Below are 20873 nucleotides of genomic sequence, written 5' to 3'. Positions count from 1 at the left end.
CATAATTAATCTATGGAATCCTTTGCCATGAGATGTGGTGATGACCACCAGCTTGGATGGCTTTAAAAGGGGCTTAGACAAATTGATGGAGGACAGTTCTATCAATGGCTACTAGTCTGGTGGCTGTGGGCCACCTCTAGCCTCAGAGGCAAGATGCCTCTCAGTACCAATAGCAGGGGAACAACAGCAAGAGAGGGCATACACATACCCTTGCCTGTGGGCTCCCTGGAGGCATCTGTTGGGCCACTATGTGAAACAGGATGTTGGACTAGATAGGCCTTGGGCCTGATCCAGCAGGGCTGTTCATATGTACGTATGTAGCCAAATGTAAGCTTCTCTCAGAGGAAACCTTATGTAAGCTCTTCAGAGAAAGAGGCAAAATAAAACAAATACACTGCAAGTACTAACAGTGATGGGCTATAATCGGGCCAAGTTGATGGTTACCCAAAGAATCTAAGATGCAGAACAGCAGACAGACCAAAGTTTCATTCCGAGGGGAGTAGTGCTGGGAAATCAAATTCTGAACAAAATCCTGCCAGATATCTTAACCAGATTACAGTGACCAAGTATCGCAGGGCGACTCTGATACAGATAGACTGTTAAGAGTCCAGAAACTAAAAAATTGGGCGGGGGGCATAAGCCCCACCGGCTCAGGGCTGCCTGGGGGAGTTGTGGTACAATCTGCCATGCCCCCAAACCCACTTTGGGGTGCCCAGACACCCCCCCCAAGGGGGGGATGGGACTGCCTCCAAACCCCATTATTTCCTATGGGAGAAATGCAAACATTGGAAAAATATTCAAAAAATCATTACATATCACAGGAGTGTCTGATTGCTTTGGGGTTTGGTGGGTGGTAGGCAACTCTGGGTGCCTACCACCCACCCTAGTTTTGTGCCCCTAGGTGCTCTGTATAGGGAATAATGGACCAGTGTGATTCCCCCATTATACCCTTTGTAGAAGCTTTTAGAACCAGTTCGAATTGGGTTTGAATTCAAACCAAACCAGGGTGGGGTTTTTTTTTTAACAAAATCAAAACTGAACTTACCTACCCTGGTTCAAAGCTGGTTTGAATTCGAACCATACAGGCCAAGATGGTTTTGTGCACATCCCTATTTGAGGGCAGATTTAACAAAATCCTGTGCAGAGCGCTTTTGCCTCTGCAATTCAGAAGCCATAGAATCAACAGCGCATGTTCTATTATATTGTAATTTTTATAGGGACATGCATAATGCCCACACTACTCTACATTTATTAAATTTCCCGGGCTGTTCTGATGATTTCTACGTATGTTATCTTTTATCAGATTGTGATGATAAGATTTCTTATGCAGTTGCCAGGTTCTGCCTAATTGCCAGTAGAATTCATAAGACCATGTTATGTGTTTGAACAACTAAGTATTATTATCTATTGAGGATAGGTGTTATATATTGAGTTGTTGTTTTTCCCTTTTTTCCTACTTCCTGATAAATGAGGTTGGTGTTTTCCCCAATATGTTTCAATGTTTCTAGGAACCTTTAGTAATGTTATGTATTTTTATCTTTTTATTTTATTTTATTTTTATTTTTATTTTTACTTTTGCTCTTCTGTATTTGCTGGTCAGTGACCGAAATAAAAAATTACTACTACTACTACAACAAATAGAATATATATTAAATAAATTTGTGGAGCATCAATCATTTACCAAAACGTTGATGCACTGCAAATTATCCTGTGATGTTTGTTCATAGCATTTATACCCCACATTTCAATGTGAACATCCTCAAAGCAGCTTACAACAGATAGTAAAAACACATCAAAACTTTATCTATCTATCTATCATACCACCCAAAACCTGCGTCTCTAGGCAGTTTACAATTAAAATAATTTAAAACATTAAATCAATTAAACAATTAAAATCATTTAAACATTTAAATAATTTAAAACCAACATTAAAAATTTAAAACAATAAACTAATTAAAAGCCTGCGTGAATAAATGTGTCTTCAGTGCCTTTTTAAAAGTTGCCAGAGATGGGGAGGCTCTTATCTCAATAGGGAGCGCATTCCAAAGTCCAGGGGTAGCAACGGAGAAGGCCCGTTACCAAGTAACTGCCAAACAAGCTGGTGGCAACCACAGACGAACTTCTCCAGATGATCTCCAGATTAACAGGCGGTGGGGCTCATGGTGAAGAAGACATTCTCTTAATTGGCAAACAACCATGAGGCCACAAGGTTAAGAACAACCACTAAACGTTTGGTGGATTTCAGAACCATCAAAAACATGAGAGAACTGGGCAGGCTTTGTCTAGCACCTAAAACATGACAAAGATGGCTCCAAGGGAGCATGTCTAGGGAGAGAGTGGCACAGTTTGAACCTCACAACTGGAGAGGCTTCTCTCACCTTGTGTTTTAGAAAGAGAATAGCGGCAGGACTGGTCCAAGGTGAGATGCCAAATGCTGCTTTGTCCCACACCCCTGGTAGGGACCAGCCCCTTCAAAACTAACCCTTGCAAGCTCTGAAAGTGGGGTAGTATATGTGAAAGAGGAAAAGTTGCCAGCAGCCTCTTTTGGTGTTTCTTGGAGTGCAAGGAGTGTGATGAGAGGAAGGCAAGCTTCTTTGTTCCCACCATGCTCCTTGCAAAGTTTGTAAGGGTCAGATTCTGTTGGAGATGAACTTCCAGTGCATCGACCTTTTGCACCAACTGTCCTAATGACCACTAGGGGCATTGGGAGTAGAGACAGTGAGTCAGGGTCTCCCTATCTGTCCCTACTCTATGACCCCTGAACTGACTCTGCAGCACTTCCTGTGCTGAGTCACAATCCTTCCTTTCCTCCTAGAGAGCAGATGGAAACATCTCTCTCTCTCCTTCCCTATCCACTATGTAGTCCTTTAGATTAGAGATAGGTCTTTCCTATCGAAGTGTATTTAACCAATAAATATTTAGTGTTTAGTCATACAAGGATCTCCATGTCTTTTCTTTAAATAGCTGCAGTATCCGAACCATCCTCTGCTACCTACTCTGTAACTGGAGTGTGTGCTCATTCCTTAGTGCTCTGCTGTTTTACCTATTGTGGGTAAAAATCAACAACCTTTAACAGATTCATCCCAAAGAGACAGCTGCTCTAGCAGTGGATATAAATTAAAAGCAAACAAGCAAACAAACTTTGCTCCTGTAATGTTCCTAACCTCCTGCAAACAGTCAAGTACATGGTTACAATCACTCTGGGATAGTGTGTGTTTATCTCTATCTATTATCGATATCAATGTCGGGATAGATAGATCTAGATAGACAGCTAGAGACAGAGATAGACATAGAGATATCTTTGGACTTTATTGTGCTCTGAACCTAGTTTTTGCTAATGCACTGTTTTATCTGTATAAGAAAAAGCTAGAAATCAGATGTTTTTGTGACTGCCTTTGGCTATTATGTACTGTGTTTTGAAATGGGTCTGTTTAATTCTGTACTTAGCACTGACTTTCCCTCATAGTCTTCTCAGTACAAATAAGATAGTCTTGAAGGACTCAAATACATGTTTAATATGCATCAGCTTTTGATATTCAGTCTCCTTGTGGCTTTTTTTTTTTTAAGGTTCCGTTTCATGTTAGTTTTTCCGTTCCTTCATTGCCCAGGGGAAGCATAAGTTCAAAGTAAAGTTTCTCAGATTCAGTGTGTTCTGCCAAGTCTTCAACAGCCAAATAACTCAGCCTGGCAGAGTATGTGTGTGTGATTCCTCTTCTGAAGTATAGTTGAGGTCAAAGGTCACAGGAAGAGATTGTGTGTGAGACATGCTATTAAGGGCATAATTAACTGCAGGTTGTTTTCTGGCCCTTAAAAAGATTGTTTTAGTAAGATGACTCTGACATGAAAAAAACTGATTCGAACCACTGGGATAGGAAGTCAACTTATGTAAGGTGTTTCTCTTCCAGTGTTTACATTCCTTACATAAAACATTGCTTCCTCAACAGATGTAGTTATATTCATCTCCAGGGCAATTTTCAGGTTAGCTGCTCAACAGCAGCAAAATGCTTCCGTTCAGGCAAATAGCCTTTGAAACGTAAACAGCAGGGGGAGCAGTCTCGCGGAAACTAACAACCTGAAAAAACAGCAACCTTTTTACGCCGGATACACGACCACATAGCACTATATAGCAGCGATTAAATTCGAAACAAGGCATTGGAAAAGTGCACCTTGCTGTCAGAGTAGGGATTGAGGTGTCACAACACAGGAAGTGTGGAAGCACACTTCCAAGATCCACCATGACCCCGTTGCAAGGTGTAATCTGGAAAGAACACAGCTCAGGGCAACATGGGTCTTCCTCCTTCATTGCAACAACCCTATAAGGAAGGTTAGGCTGAGAGATAGTAACTGACTGAAGGCTTCCATTTTGCAGCTGCACAAGGCCTTGAACCCAGCTCTCCTCAGTCCAAATCCAGCCTTTAGCAATTTCACCACACTGGCTCTTATTTCATGGTTACATTGTCTAGAGTAGTGGTTCCTAATGTTGTGTCCTGACTCCCCAGATGTGGTTGAACTACAACTCCCATCATCCCCAGCCATAATAGCCTCTAGCCCAGGGCTGCTTGCTCAACTTTGGCCCTCCTGCAGAGAATTCCCATAAACCCTTTCTATTGGGCACTATGGCTGGGGATTATGGGAGTGGTAGTCCAAAAACAGCTCAGGGGCTGAAGCTGAGCAGGCCTCCTCTAGCCGTTGTGGCTGGGAATGATGGGAACTGTAGTCCAACGACATTTGGTGACCCGGCATTGGGAACCCCAGTCTAGAGACTGCATGTAAGGACGTTTCAGAAAGATTAGTGCAGAGTGCTGGTCTAAAGGCATTTTCATACATGAGACTCTTGCTTCAGCAGCCATTAAAACCTGTATTGCCCAGAGTGCTCATTTGCATTACAAATATATAGCATTCCTTCCCCCGTTCCCACTCCCTTCTAAGCCAAATATTTAATTTTTTAAATCTGAGAGTCCTGTCTGGAATACAATAACACTGCCCAAAATAGAACAGGATAGTTGGTGTCAAGAAAAGAAGTGTGGGGGCACATACATGCCCAATAATATGTTGGGAATATGTCGCTAGAATAGTGGAAGTTGGGTTCTTTAACTATTTTTCTAAGAAAAGGGCTGGAAAGAAAATAGCTTTGTAAAAGCATTCTGTGTAAATAAACAGAAAAGGCTTGCTTTCTTCTCCCTCCACCGGCTTTTCTCTTCTCAGAAAGAAAACAGTGGCATTTTGACTTATTTCAAGAAAGGGGCAGTCTGGCTGGCAGCCATCGGCAGCCCTGCTGTGAAAACATTCATGTGTGGTTGATACTAATATTTTTGAAGTAAGTAATCACAATTAAAGCTAGAAAAGTGCAGTGCCGAGTTGAAGCAGCAGTGACTCATAGAGAGGAACCTGCTCAGTTCTTGTCACTATCCCCCCCTCCCCGCAACAAAAGTTTAACAGGGGACATGTCCTACAAAAATGGAAGCCTTTTAAATAGACAAGTAGCACGAAATACAGAAGAAAGAAGCAGGAAACACTAGAAAGCAATCCAGTACTGCTTATCCAAATACAGAACACTCTTCTCCTGCCACAGACAATGATGCAAGACCAAAAAGCTATTAGTCATGATGATGAAATGGAAGGATCTCCAAGTTCAGAGGCAGTGTATGGATGGAAGAAAGATGGGATATAAATGTTATAAAAAATAAAATAAAAATACGTCCCTGAATACCAATAGTTAGCGGGAGCAGTAGCAGGAAAGGACTGCTGCCTTCAGGACCTGCTTGTGGACTTCCATGAGCTGTGGAAAGCAGGATGTTAGCCTAGATGTAATCATCACCATCACCATCACCATCACCATCAGCATCAGCCAATTACAAAAAGCAGCTTTACTGGGAACAGCCTATATTCTGCGACGATATCTATAACCATTGACAATAAAATTCTGGCATCCCAGGTCCTTGGGAAGGACTCGATATCTGGATAAAACAAACCAGTCAATAACACCTGTCTGACTGTGTAAACAAGAAATAATAATAATAATAAATTCTATTTCTATACCGCCCTTCCAAAAATGGCTAAAATGTTAGCATAGGGAGCTTGCCAGCAGCCTTAGAACCGGCTCTAGCTGGTGGCCCCTCGTGTCAGTGCTCCACATGCACTGGCCACACCCCCTGCACCTGAGGTCAGAAAGAGGGGCGTGGCTGGCACCCCCAAGGGGCCGCACAGTCCTCCTCCTCCTCTTTTCCAGCCAGCACGTCCAAGCAAGGGAGAGACAGAAAGCACCCAGCTGGCCTTTCGCTTGCCGTCTAGGAAGGCAGGGGAACAGCCACACCTTGTGCTTTGTTCACCGGCTGGGTGTGGGACAAGGACAAGGCGTTACCCTAGAGGAGAGGTAAGCGGATGCTGTGGTGGCCTCCCGACCCTAGCAGCCCAGGGTGATTTGTTCCCCCCACCCTTGTCGAATGGTGGCTACACCACTGGTGGTTCCCTGTCCCCCAGCTCTCCCGTCTTCCTCTCCTCAGCTGCAGAAGAACTGTGAGGACATGGTTGAAAAAGAAAACATTTTTCATACCCCTTTTCTCTTGTTCCTATGCAAATAATATCACACACTCCCCGTGCATAAGAGCAAAGAGTGAGCTGTTACGCTGCAGCAGGGAGGGGGGGCTCCCTCAATGGCCCACGGACATGTGTCCCATCTTGTTCAGTTATAGCTACTGCAGGCCCCTGCTTTGGTCTGATCCAGCAGGGAGAGGAGAGCTGGTCTTGTGGTAGCAAGCACGACTTGTCCCCATAGCTAAGCAGGGTCTGTCCTGGTTGCATGTGAATGGGAGACTTGATGTGTGAGCACTGCAAGATATTTCCCTCAGGGGATGAAGCCGCTCTGGGAAGAGCAGAAGGTTTCAAGTTCCCTCCCTGGCTTCTCCAGGATAGGGCTGAGAGAGATTCCCGCCTGCAACCTTGGAGAAGCTGCTGCCAGTCTCTGAAGACAATACTGAGCTAGATAGACCAAGGGTCTGACTCAGTATATGGCAGTTTCCTATGTTCCTATGTTCTTTTGAAAACAAACAAACAAACAAACAAACTTAATACAGGGTTGGACAACTCAGGGACTGCCCGAGGGACCAGGGGCTTCAACAGCCCATGGCCAACCCCTGAGAACCTGATGAAACAAGATGGCTGCTGTCAGCTCAATCACCAAAGAGTGTTCAAAGCCACTGCTACTGTATTTACCTGAATCCAAGACTAGGGTCCCCCCCCCCACTTCTTGGATGTTAGAAATTGGGGGTCCTTTTCCTTTAGGGTAAATACAATATTTCATCTTTCTATTTTAAGGGGGTACTTAAGGGGGTAGTTTATATTTTAAGGGGGTAATTGGGGAAGGCAAACCTTCCCCAAGCTTTTATAGCTCTTACCTTAGTGGTGGTAGTGGCAGCAGCTTAGGACATTCTTTGGCAGCTGTGCTGCTGTTCCTAACCTAAAATGCAATGTTGCTCCCCCCCTGCCCCCCGCAACTGCATCTGGTGATGCAAATGGTGGGCCATCGTATTATATGTTTTTAAAAGGTGGATGCCCAGTGCAGATGCCCAGTGCTGCTAAGGTGATCCATCACGAGACTTCAGCCTGGCACTAGCCCCGACTTCATAGCAGCTGCTTGAAAGCTTACCCTGTGCTGGCTCTAAATGCACAGAGGGGCAGTTCTCTAGAATCTCTAATCATATTGGAAGCATTACCCACAACTGCTGGGGAATGTGGGGATATGCATAGTCTTTGGATCCAACATACAGCTAGAATTTATAAGCTACTGTCTTCACTCCATCAGGGCTGTCATGCAGAATGTTTAAAATTGCTACCACATGGTAAGCAGTGGCTTGTTTTCCATAGTTTTGTTTATCTAACTATTTTTAGTTTTTATATGACAAAGTGATAAATAAAACATTTCTAAGTTCCTGGAACAACATAACAACAAATTACTACAGTGAATCAAACATGCCAAATCAGAAGGTGAATGTACGTTATTTTTTCTATAATCAAGAAAAGTAGACCATTTAAAGCAAAATATTTCTATTTTCTTCTTCCTTTTACTCTAATACAGTATGTAAGTTTAAGCACACTCCAGTTTTCAATTTTTTGCATAACAAATTCTTGCTGGAACAACCATATTTATGAAGATATCTCCTCAGATAACATACAGGTATTCTTAGGCCTGGTTCATACGTAATGGGAAACCAGAGGTCCCTTCACCTCCAGTTCCCAAACCTGAATGTACGAACCCAAGAAATTACAGTTAAATTTACAAGTGGACCTGCGGTTTCCCTCCCCAAACTGCGTTTGTCACATTCAGTTTATTTTTTATTTTATTTTTTACATTTCATATCCCGCTCTTCCTCGAAGGAGCCCGGAGCAGTGTACTACATAATTAGGTTTCTCCTCACAACAACCCTGTGAACTAGGTTAGGCTGAGAGAGAAGTGACTGGCCCCAAGTCACCCAGCAAGTCTCATGGCTGAATGGGGATTTGAACTCGGGTCTCCCTGGTCCTAGTCCAGGACTCTAACCACTACACCACGCTGGCTCTTTAAAGTTCTCTTAAAGTTTCACTGTCCCAGCCTCTGGTTTACTTGTGGCAGTGTTACATACAAATGCTGGCATGCAGTTTCACTGCTCTGAAACCAGAGTAAAGGGAGGAAGCTCCTCCCTCATTCTGGGAGAAGGAAGGAAGCCCGCACAGCCAGCTCCCCCGCCTCTGCAGTCTCACTGATGAATGAAGAAAGCATTCCCCTCACATGGCAGGGGAACCAGCCCATATACCTACTTCTCACCATGAGCACCAGTGGAGAAATGAAGGCAGCAGAGGCAGCATCATTAGGAGGAAAAGAAGAAGGCAACCACAGGAGGTGGTGGCAAGGCAGTGGGCTAAGCCAAGGAGCTAACACTGGTCTCCAGTGGGGAGCTGAGTAGGGAGCTGAGCAGAGGGCGTGGCGGCCCCTCTTTCTGGAGATTCCCTGGGCAGCTCATGTTCTTAGAACATGGTCGTCCAATTATAGTTACCCCCCTGGCAGTGGCCCAACCCTCCCCAGAGAAACCAAGGATTGAATCTGGAACCTTCTGCATGTAAATCAGATGCTCTACCAATGAGCTAAGGCCCCATCCCCAGGACGCTTCTCAGGAACTGATGTGCCTGACCCTAACTAGGAGATTCAGATGGATTTTGACTTGTAACATTTAATTTTTTTTTAAAAAAAAGTTCATTCTTTAATCCTAGGCAAAAAACAATTAGGACCAATTCATACAACTTATTTTTAAACCTGGATTCCATCTATGCTAAACTTCAGGGATTGATGAACAAACTTTTACACCATGTCAGCTGGTCTTGTGGTAGCAAGCATGACTTGTCCCCTTAGCTAAGCAGGATCTGCCTTGGTTGCATATGAATGGGAGACTAGAAGTGTGAGCACTGTAACCCTTAGGGGATGGAGCAGAAGGTTCCAAGTTCCCTCCCTGGCTTCTCCAGGATAGGACTGAGAGAGATTCCTGCCTGCAACCTCAGAGAAGCCACTAACAGTCTGTGAAGACAATATTGAGCTAGATAGACCAATGGTCTGACTCAGTATATGGCAGCTTCCTATGTTCCTAAGCAGGGCCACAGCCAAAAGAAACAGCAATTGTTTTAGCTGTGGAGAGTGTCCCCAGTAATCTTTCCTTTAAAGCAGGAAGGACTACCACTCCCATCATCCCATGGGAGGCCATTGTGGCTGGGGATGGTGGGAGTTGTGGTCCAACAACATCTGGAGACCCAAGTTCGAGAACTCCAGCTTTAAAACCTTCCCTACTGCATCTCAGAACACAGTACTTATCCTTCACCATTATGACAGAAGCACAGTAAGTTTGGGTACAATTCTGTTACATTCACAAAGAGAGCCCTTACATTTGTTCATGTTTTGGTAAGCAAAATGTGATTCATTTCCCTGTGAGATCAAAGGAACTTTCAAACATACTTTATTCTGCTTAAGTTACACCCTTCATTTTGCAGTCCAGATACTGAATATTCAGCCAGTCATTTGAGTATTCTACCATATGCACAAAACACACACACACACACACACACACTCTCTCTCTCTCATTTAAATGCAACTCTTTCATGTTATGTGCACTGCAAAGTCAAATAACATCTTACCATATCCAATAACATCTTACCATAACATTATCCTGTGAGGTTAAAAAGCAGCAGATCTGCTTAGCTTTGTTGCTGAAGATGTATCCCTAGACATGTGTGTTTGAATGCATCCATTTTATATGAGAGAAGAGCTGGTCTAGGAGAGGACAGCTGGTCTTGAGGTAGCAAGCATGACTTGTCCCCTTAGCTAAGCAGGATCCACCCTGGTTGCATATGAACGGGAGACTAGAAGTGTGAGCACTGTAAGATATTCCCCTCAGGGGATGGGGCCACTCTGGGAAGAGTAGAAGGTTTCAAGTTCCCTCCCTGGCTTCTCCAAAATAAGGCTGAGAGAGATTCCTGCTTGCAACTTTGGAGAAGCCACTGCCAGTCTGTGAAGACAATACTGAGCTAGATAGACCAAAGGTCTGACTCAGTAAATGGCAGCTTCCTATGTTCCTATTTCCCTATGTAACAGGAAAAGTTTGTATACAATATTTAATGTAACTAAGCTCTTATGACCAATCTTTTCACAAACAATTTACGGGGGTGGGGAGTCAACAGAAGCTCCCTTCCTTAACATGGGAAGTTTGCATAGCCGGCCTCTCCCTCACACTGGCTTGAGCAGCAGAGAATCATCACCTGGCTGAATCCTCTGCTGGCTTCAGCCACAGTTTTGATTGCCCTGACAAGCTGCAGCTGTGTGAGGGCTATTCCAGCAGCCAGGCTCTAGAAGTCCACATGAGAGGTGGGGTTTAGGGGCTTCTGGCTTAAAAAGGACTGCAGCAGGCCAGAGGAGCAGCTGATGGTGCAAGCCACCTGCAGGTTGCCCCTGAAGCCAGCCACAAAAGGCCACCTCACTGGGGGGTGACTCTGAGGCAGCTATATCAGTGGTGGCAGGGAATCTACTAATGCCATTAGTAGGCCAGTGGATAAGGACTCGATGTCTGGATAAAACAAACCAGTCAATAACACCTGTCTGACTGTGTAAACAAGAAATAATAAATTTGATTTCTATACTGCCCTTCCAAAAATGGCTCAGGGTGGTTTAAACAGAGAAATAACAAACACATAAGATGGAACCCTGTCCCCAAAGGGCTCACATTCTAAAAAGAAACATAAGATAGACACCAGCAACAGTCACTGGAAGTACTGTGCTGGGGGTGGATAGGGCCAGTTACTTCCCCCCTGCTAAATAAAGAGAATCACCATGGTAAAAGGTGTCTCTTTTGCCCAGTTAGCAGGGGTATGCCAAGTTAGCAGGGGTAACTTGGCATACCAAGTTACCAAGGGGTAATAGGGGAAGGGAATTCTGAAACTTCATTGTGGTTTCCACTTCCAGCAGGCCTACCACTTCTTTGACCTTGGAAAGCAACGCCAAACACCCACAGAACCTCACCTTATTACTCTGCAATGCCAGGCTGGTTCAAAATAAATCTGAGGTAGTTCATGACCTGATTATGGATGAAGGAGCCAACTTGGTATGTATCACGGAGATCTGGTCAAGAGAGGCTAGTGGTCCGGTTTGATCCCGGTTCCTCCCAGAGGGTTACTCCATGGTAGAGCAGGTGAGAAGATCTGGGCAGGGAGGTGGGGTGGCTGTGGTCTATAAGAATACCATCTCCCTTACCAGGATCCCTGTTAGGGATTTGGCCTATACTGAATGTGTGTACCCAAGTCTAAGGGCCAGGGATAGACTGCGACTTCTGCTGGTGTACTGATCACCCAGTGGAGTCCTTAATGGAGCTGACAGACTTGGTTGCTGAGTTGGCATTGGTGTGGCCCAGGTTGTTGTTGTTTGGGGACTTCAATTTTCATTTTGGGACCAGGTTGTCAGGGGCAGCTCAAGAATCCATAGCAGTCATGATGACTGTGGGCCTATCCTAATTGGTCTCTGGACCAACACATGATGTTGGTCACACACTCGATTTGGTCTTTTGCTCTGATCAGGGTGGTGTTCCATGGGTGGGAATTTCTGTCATCGCCCCATTGTCATGGACGGATAACCATCTGGTTAATCTAGAACTTACAGCCACAACCCACCTCTGCAGGGGTGAAAGATCTATTAGATTGGTCCACCTGAGAAGGTTATTGGATCCAACAGGATTCCAAGAAAACTTGGAAGGGTTTAGGGTTGGCTCTGCTAGTGATTATGTTAATACTCTAGTGCAAACATGGGATAATGAACTCACTAGAGCAGTAGACACAATCGCTCCTAAGCGTCCTCTCTGATGTGCTTTAAAAACAGCCTTGTGGTATTCAGATGAACTATGGGAACTGAAGTGGCAAGGTAGACAACTAGAGCAGAAGTGGAGGAAGACTCAGTGCGAGTCTGATCGGGCACTACACAGAGCACCTTTGAAGAACTATACTCTGGCAGTGCGGGTGGCAAAGAAGCCATTCTTTTCTGCCTGCATTGCTCCCGCAAATTCATGTCCAGCTGAGTTGTCTAGGGTTATGAGGTGGCTAGTTTGTACCTTCGCCCCCTTGAATTTAAACTTGGAACCATCGGTTCCTCGCTGTGATGTTTTTAATTACTTCTTTGCAGATAAAATCTCTCAGATTCAGGGCTAATGTGGCCTGAGATTCAAATTCAGGCCAAACTGTGGAGGTGTCCAGCAACTCCTCTTATGAGATTAGATTGGATCATTTGTGGCTCCTGAAGAAGTGGACAAAGTGCTTCGGACTGTGCATCCTACAACCTGTTCTCTTGACTCTTGCCCAAGTTGACTTATCTCACCGGGTAATTATATAATCAGAGAGGGTCCACTAAATATTTTAAATGCTTCTCTGAGGGAGGGCAGGATGCCTCCTTGTCTTAAGGAGGCTATTATTAGACCACCTTTGAAGAAACCTGCATTGGATCCCTTGGAGTTAGCTAATTACAGACCTGTTTCTAAGCTTCCATGGTTGGCCAAGGTGACTGAGCGGGTGGTAACCTCTTAGCTCCAGGCAGTTTGAGATGATGCAGATTATCTAGACCCATTTCAAACTGGCTTTCATGTGGGCTATGGGGTTATGATTGCCTTGGTTGGCCTGATGGATGATCTCCAACTGGCTATTGACAGAGGGAGTGTGACTCTGCTGATCCTTTTGGCTCTCTCTGCGGCTTTCAATACCGTCAACCATGGTATCCTTCTGGACCGCCTGAGGGAGCGGGGGAGGGGAGGTTGGGTGGCACTGTTTTACAGTGGTTCTGTTCCTACTTCTCTGGTAGATTCCAGATGGTGTCACTTGGAGATTGTTGTTATGCAAAATGAAGTGTGGAATTCCACAAGGCTCCATACTATCTCCAATGCTTTTTAACACCTACACGAAACCGCTGGGAGAGATCATCAGGAGGTTGAGTGCAGGGTATTATCAATATGCTGATGACACCCAGATCTACTTCTTCACATCGAACCCATCAGGAAATGGCATATCTTCCCTTAATGCCTGCCTGGAGGTGGTAATGGACTGGATGAGGGATGACACATTGAGGTTGAATCCAAATAAGACAGAGGTACTGACTGTGCGGGGGCGGGACCCAAGAGATGGTTTAGATCTTTCTGTTTTGAATGGGATTACACTCCCCCTGAAAGATCAGGTATGTAACTTGGGAATGCTCCTAGAGCCAAAGTCCTCCCTGGTTTCTCAGGTTGAGGCAGTGGCCAGGAGTGGTTTTTATCAATTTCAGCTGATATGTCACCTATGTCCATTTCTGAGGTAAATGACCTTAAAACAGTGGTACATATGCTGGTTACCTCCAGGCTCTACGTAATGCACTCTACATAGGGCTGCCTTTGTATGTAGTCTGGAAACTACAATTGGTACAGAATGCGGCAGCCAGATTGGTCTCTGGGACAACACAAAGGGACCACACAACACCGATTTTAAAAGAACTGCACTCGCTGTCGATATTTCTGGGCAAAATACAAAGTGTTGGTTATCTATAAAGCCCTGATCAGCTAGGGCCCAGGGTTTTTAAGAGAGTGCCTCTTGTCATGAACCCTGGCACCTGTTACCATCTTCTGGAGAGAATCGATTATGTTTGCTGCCGGGTCACCTAGTGGTGACTTGGGACTGGGCTTTATTTATTATTTATTATTAAAAATTTTATACCACTCTTCCAAAAGGCTCAGGGTGGTTTACATTAAAACACCATTAAAATCAATTAACAATTAAAACAGAAATTATAAAACGGCATAAAATAATAAACAATTCAGACATCATAAAACACCAATTAAATAGCCAAACATATTTGGCTAGAAATAGCTTTCTCTGTGGCTGCCCTGGGGCTTTGGAATATGCTCCTCGCTGAAATAAGAGCATTTTCTTCTCTGTTTGTTTTCAGAAAGACCCTTATGACTCATCTGTTCTCCCAGATTTTTTTAATGAGAATTAACTTTAATAATTTGTGTTAATAACTTTTTAATGCTATTGTTTTTGTGCTTTGTAGATTTTAATTTGTCACTTTTATATTGTGTTCAAATTTTGTACACCGCCTAGAGATGTGTATATCAGGCGGTATAAAAATATGCTTAAATAAATAAAAACAGTGATAAAACTCCTTCAGCACAGCTCAGATTCCTCTGGACAGAGTATCTTCTCTGTTTGGCTCTGATTCAGTTACTGAATAAAATATGTCCAGTTAAGTGCTGGACCTATAACTCATAAGACAAAGAAATAAAATGCCAAATAGCACATCATCTCTTCCATTGCTTCTGTCTCTAAGTGTGGAAAAATAAATCCAACCAGCAGCCATCTGAAAGATCTGATAGTTCCCAGTGCATTTTTCCTTTACAGACTAACAGCTTGTGGCCTGACACACCCCAGCACAATTTGCTCCATAACTTCATGTCTGAGTAACTGGTTCCTGAAAAGGTTCTCATTTCTCCAGATTTTTTGTGGGATGGAATATTCTCTCCCCAACCCTCTTAAACAACCTGGTTAAGTTCGCTTAGAAATACTTTGCTTTTCACAGCCATGTTCTTTTTTAGATGCTCGACAGAAAACAAGCCTTCCCACTAGCACATGCATTCCACTTTACAACAGTCTAATCATGTCACAAATATCTTCCATTCTGAACTGCAGCTTTCTATAGTTCTGGAATTAAACTGGCTGCAAGTGCCTGCTGCAAATCCATGCTAGCTCTCACTGCATGCAGAAATAGGCCTTACAATGGCCTGATCCTACTTTTTTGTCAGTAATGCAGAGAAGCAGGGCAGCACGGCTCCTCAGAGCTCTTGCACTGGTGATCTTCTTAGTCATCCAGCTTGTCCCAATTCAGCCACCCGACTCTGCCGTTGCACCAACGTAAAGGCCTTAAGAGCTGCAGTTTCAGCCTCTCAGCTGCACCCGTCCAACACACTGTGCAAGGTGCTCTACATCTCAACAGTGAGCAGAGAAGGGAATGGCAGGGAGGCAACTTCAGACTTGTGATGTTAGCTGGACCACCAAAATGCCCTCCACCCAATTCCACTGTCCCATTTGCAGAAAGCAAAACCAGGGGCCGTTTCAGCTGTTTGGGGGGCAGCTTTACTGATAACTGCAGCATGCCTCTGGCTGGCATCATCACCTAGTGTTGTAACCAGGAGGCTTTACAGACGGGGCTTCTACCCCGACTCTCCTCCAGAAGAGTGTGTGTCCATTCACACACCAGCCAAACATACTCCGGAGTCCCTTCGAGATCCTTGGACCCACTCCACACTCAGATCAAGCTTTGTCTCGTAAATTCTAGCTTATCTCAATGTATTTCTGGGTTTTTTAAATGCTGGTTTTAAGCTATTTTTTCTGAAAACACCAGAGCAAATAGGGAGAGGCACTGACGTAGAATAATTAGCATGATAAGAGGGATACACTCTTTAGAAATGCAGATAGAACTCTTTAGTAACCTCCCCTCCCCCATTGGCTAGAAGGAAATCATGGAGGCATGAGATGTGAAATTGCAAAAAAACCCAAAAAAACACCACCCAAGTGCAGATGAAAGGGGCTGCTTCCCTCAATACCGTAATTCAAAGTGGCTTTGCTCAACATTTACCCTGCAGCATGAAGCCATGTGCGAATAACTCGCAGCGGACTTTTTTTCCTGGAGGAAGAGCCATCCAGAACACAGGAAGCTGTCTTATGTCAAGTCAGACCATTGGTCTATTTAGCTCATGTCACCACTGACTGGCAATGGTTCTCCAAGGTGCCAGGCAGTCCTACCTGGAGATGCCAGGGGCTTAACCTGGGGTTTTCTGCATGCTAAGCAGATGCTCTAAAACTGAGTTACGGCCCCATCCCCTGAGAGGAATATCTTACAGCAGACAGTGCTCACATGTAGTCACCCATCCAAATGTAAACCATGGCAGGCCCTGCTTAGCAAGAAGGGACAATTCATGCTTGTTACCACAAGACCAGCTCTCCTCCCCAGGCCAGAGCTGGGAGAAGCATCACCACCATAATTTGCTCGTCAATGACCGAATAAACTTATAATTGTAATCACCACCATAAAACTGGCAGCTGCTACAAAAAGCAAGTGGGTCAGGTCAGTTTTGAGGCACCTTCCACCCTCCTGCCCTCAAATTTTGAACCGAATATTCGCACAGAAGAAATTTAGTCTCACTACCCCAAATGTGTTATCTGCCTCTTCTTTTATATCATTTCTATCCCACCTTCATCACCACCAATGGGTATTTGTATACTGCTTTTCAACAAAAGTTCCCCAAACAGTTTACACACACACACACACACACACACACACACACACACACACACACACACACACGGCTCCCTGTCCCCAAAGGGCTCACAATCTAAAAAGAAACACAAGATAGACACCAGCAGCAGCCCTTGGGGAGATGCTGTGCTGGGGCTGGATAGGGCCAGTTGCTCTCCCCCTGCTCAGTAAAGAGAATTGCCACTTTTAAAAGGTGCCTCTTCGCACCAGATTACCCCAAGGAGTCTTATAATATAAAACACTGGAATGTAATAATTTGAAATGTGTTTTTTAAAAAAAATAAACTAGCAGCCATGGAGAGGGAGGGCTGATTGGGATTTGGTGCCAATGGGAGCAGAATAGAAGTACTGATATCTCTCGGAGCATAGCAAATAGAATGCAAAATCCCCTAATTGTTTCTAAACCACTTGTCCATAATCCTTTCTGTTTTGAATAATTATTCTAACTAAATAGAAAAGATTACGAACAAGAGGCTTATTGACAACTAGGGGATTCTGCATTCGAGGGCAATGACTGAGGGGGGCAGAGGAGTGCTGTGCAGAAGCAGGGATCCCTTGAATGGAGTGTGTACGGCTTTTCTTTTTTAAAAACCTATTATTTGAATGAAGAGAACAGTGCTGACCCAAGATTCAGGGCATCATTAGGGGATGGCCCATGGGGCATGGGTCCCCAATAAATTGCTCAGCGCCCCAAATCTCATGGGCTACCTCCCTCTTCTGTGACCTCTTCCAGAAAGGCAGTACAGCAGTGGAGGCACCTGCACAGAGCTCAGGAGAGAGCTTCTAGCCTCAGCCAGCCCTTTGCTGCCTCCACCTTCATAGCTGCAGTACTATCATATTGGAGACTTTAAAAAACAGATGTGATTATTTTGAAGGGAGGTATGGTTAAGCTTAATTATTGGGGGGCGCGGGGTGGTATGAGGGCCTGGTTCTTTTAAGTAGCTAGCAACAGCCCTGCCCAAGATAGTTTGTTGCCTGAAACTGAGTTTTGCATGATGTCCCCCTCCCTTCCCTCCCATTTCTATTCTATTCTATTCTATTAAAATCACACACCTGACCCATCTGCTTCCAAATCGCTCTCTCTTCCTTCCTTTTCTATTAGGAAGAGAAGGGGGAAAGTACCATGGTGCTATTTTGTCTTCCTTCATTTGCAGGGCATCCATGGGTGGGTGCTGAGGATAGGGTGGTCATGTCACCCCTAACAACTTACCCACAATCCACCATCTGAAGTAACTTCCTTGCTACATGTCAGGGCCGGCCTTGACTGTGGCAGTACCTAGTGTGGGCATCCTCCTGGCCAGTCAGCCAATAGCACAATGCTGGTCCAAACTCCAAATTACCTTCTTAAAAAAAAAAAAAAACACCTAACTGAGATGCATGCCATTTGTTATTCATTTTTAAAATTTGTCAACTAGAGGATGATTTCAATTTTTAAAAAATTGTTAACTAGAAATAGTTGGCAGCCTCAGGGACACGTTTCTGGAATGTGAGGGAGATGTGAAGAATTTCCTACCACCACAATCACATGATAAACAAGACGTTCTGGTAAGAACTACTCTGCCTGCTTTCCTTCCATTCTCCCTACAACTGGACTAAATTTAGGACCAAATCAGATAGGCCATTCACAAGTTAGCCCACTTGCACCTCAAATGTTTACATGTCTGCCATCTTGAATCAGGGTGGATGACATGATGGTGTAGAAATCAAATTATTATTTCTTCTTTACACAGTCAGACAGGTGTTATTGACTGGTTTGTTTTATCCAGACATCGAGTCCTTCCCAAGGACCTGGGATGGCTGAATTTTATTGTCAGTTGTTATAGATATCGTTGCAGAATATAGGCTGTTCCCAGTAAAGCTGCTTTTTGTAATTGGCTGATGGTGATTTCTGTGGCCCCTATGGTGTTGAGGTGCTCTTCAAGGTCTTTTGGAACTGCACCCAGGGCACCAATTACCACTGGGATTATTTTGGTCTTTTTCTGCCACAGCCTTTCAATTTGTAGATCTTTGTATTTGGTGATTTTTTCTATTTCTTTTTCTTCTATTCTGCTATCCCCTGGTATTGCAGTGTTGATTATTTTGACTTGTTTTTCTTTCTTCTCAACTACAGTGATATCTGGTGTATTGTGTGGCAGATGTTTGTCTGTTTGTAGTCGGAAGTCCCATAATATTTTTACATCTTCATTTTCTACCACTTTTTCAATTTGATGGTCCCACCAATTTTTGGCTACAGGTAGCTTGTCTTTTTTGCAGATGTTCCAGTGTATCATCCCTGCTACCTTGTCATGCCTTTGTTTGTAGTCAGTCTGTGCGATCTTCTTACAACAGCTGATTAGGTGGTCCACTGTTTCATCTGCTTCTTTACAAAGGCAGCACTTGCTGTTTGTTGTTGACTTTTCTACTTTTGCTCTTATTGCATTTGTTCTTAGTGCCTGTTCTTGTGCAGCCAGTATTAAACCCTCTGTTTCTTTCTTCTAGTTGCCATTCTTCAGCCATTGCCAGGTCTTGCTGATGTCTGATTTTCCGCTTATATTGTGCAAATATTGACCATGCAGGGGCTTATTTCTCCATTTTTCTGCTCGGTTCTTGACTTGTTCTTTCTTGTAGGCCTGCTTTCTTTCATTGGTGTTGAATAGTTTTGCATTATTGACCATCTGAAGCGCATCTACTTCACTGTCCTTGATATTTCTTCAAGGCCTCTTTTCTCCTCCTCTACTGTTTGACGGACTTGCAGCATTCCTCTTCCACCTGAGCTGCGAGGGAGGTATAGCCTATCGACATTACTGCGGGGGTGCAGAGCATGATTGATGGTCATGATTTTCCTGGTCTTACGATCCAGCGTCTCTAGCTCTGCCTGAGTCCAGTCTATTATCCCTGCAGTGTATCTGATAACAGGTATAGCCCAGGTGTTTATGGCGTGTATGGTGTTCCCGCCATTGAGTTTGGACTTGAGGATTTTTCTAACTCTCCTGGTGTATTCACTTCCAATTTTTCTTTTAACTTTATTGTGTGCAATGTTATCAGCCTGGAGAAAGCCCAAGTATTTGTAATGTTCTTTCTCTTCCAGGTTCTTGATCTTGCTTCCATTGGGCAGTTCTATTCCTTCTGTTTTTCTTATTTTTCCTCTGTTCATTATTAATGCAGCACACTTGTCTAGTCCAAACTCCATTGCTATATTGCTACTGAATATACGGACAGTGCTTAGCAGTGATTCGATTTCTGACTGGGACTTTCCATACAACTTCAGATTGTCCATGTACAGCAGATGGTTGATTTTACTGGATGTTTTAGATGTTTGGTATCCGAGGCCTGTTTTGTTTAGTATTTGTGAAAGTGGGGTCATGGTGATTACAAACAACAGAGGGGATAGTGAGTCCCCTTGGAAAATGCCTCTTCTAATGCTAACCTGTCCAAGTGTCTCACCATTGATTGTTAACTGTGTACTCCACATGCTCATTGCTTTTTTAAATAAATATCTGAATGTTTTTGCTGACACCAGTTGTTTCTAAACATTTCAGTATCCATGTGTGAGGCAATGAATCGAAGGCTTTCTTGTAGTCAATCCATGCAACACTTAGATTGGTTTTTCTTCTCTTGCAATTTTCTAAAATCATTTTTTCAATCAGCAGCTGGTCTTTTGTGCCTCTGGTGTTTGGGCAATTTCCTTTCTGTTCAACTGGAAGCTGTTTGTTAGTTAATAAGTGTTGCATCACTTCATCTGCTATTATTCCAGTTAATAATTTGAACATGTTTGGCAGGCAGGTTATCGGTCTATAATTACTTGGAACTGCACCTTTTGCTGGGTCTTTCATGATGAGATGAGTTTTCCCAGTTGTTAGCCATTGTTCAATATCACCTCCTTGCAAAACGTGATTGAACTATTTTGATAGTTGTTTATGAAGGCTTGTTAGGTGTTTAAGCCAAAAGCCATGCAGTTCATCGTCGCCTGGCGCAGTCCAATTTTTAATTTTCTTGGCTCTTTCACTTATTAATTCTGGTGTTATTATTAGATCTTGCATTTGTTGGTTACATTTTTCGAC

The sequence above is a fragment of the Hemicordylus capensis genome, chromosome 5 (assembly GCF_027244095.1).
Source record: "Hemicordylus capensis ecotype Gifberg chromosome 5, rHemCap1.1.pri, whole genome shotgun sequence".
In the NCBI taxonomy this organism is placed as follows: Eukaryota; Metazoa; Chordata; class Lepidosauria; order Squamata; family Cordylidae; genus Hemicordylus; species Hemicordylus capensis.
The sequence above is the reverse complement of the archived record's forward strand: the minus strand, read 5'-3'. Positions refer to the sequence as shown.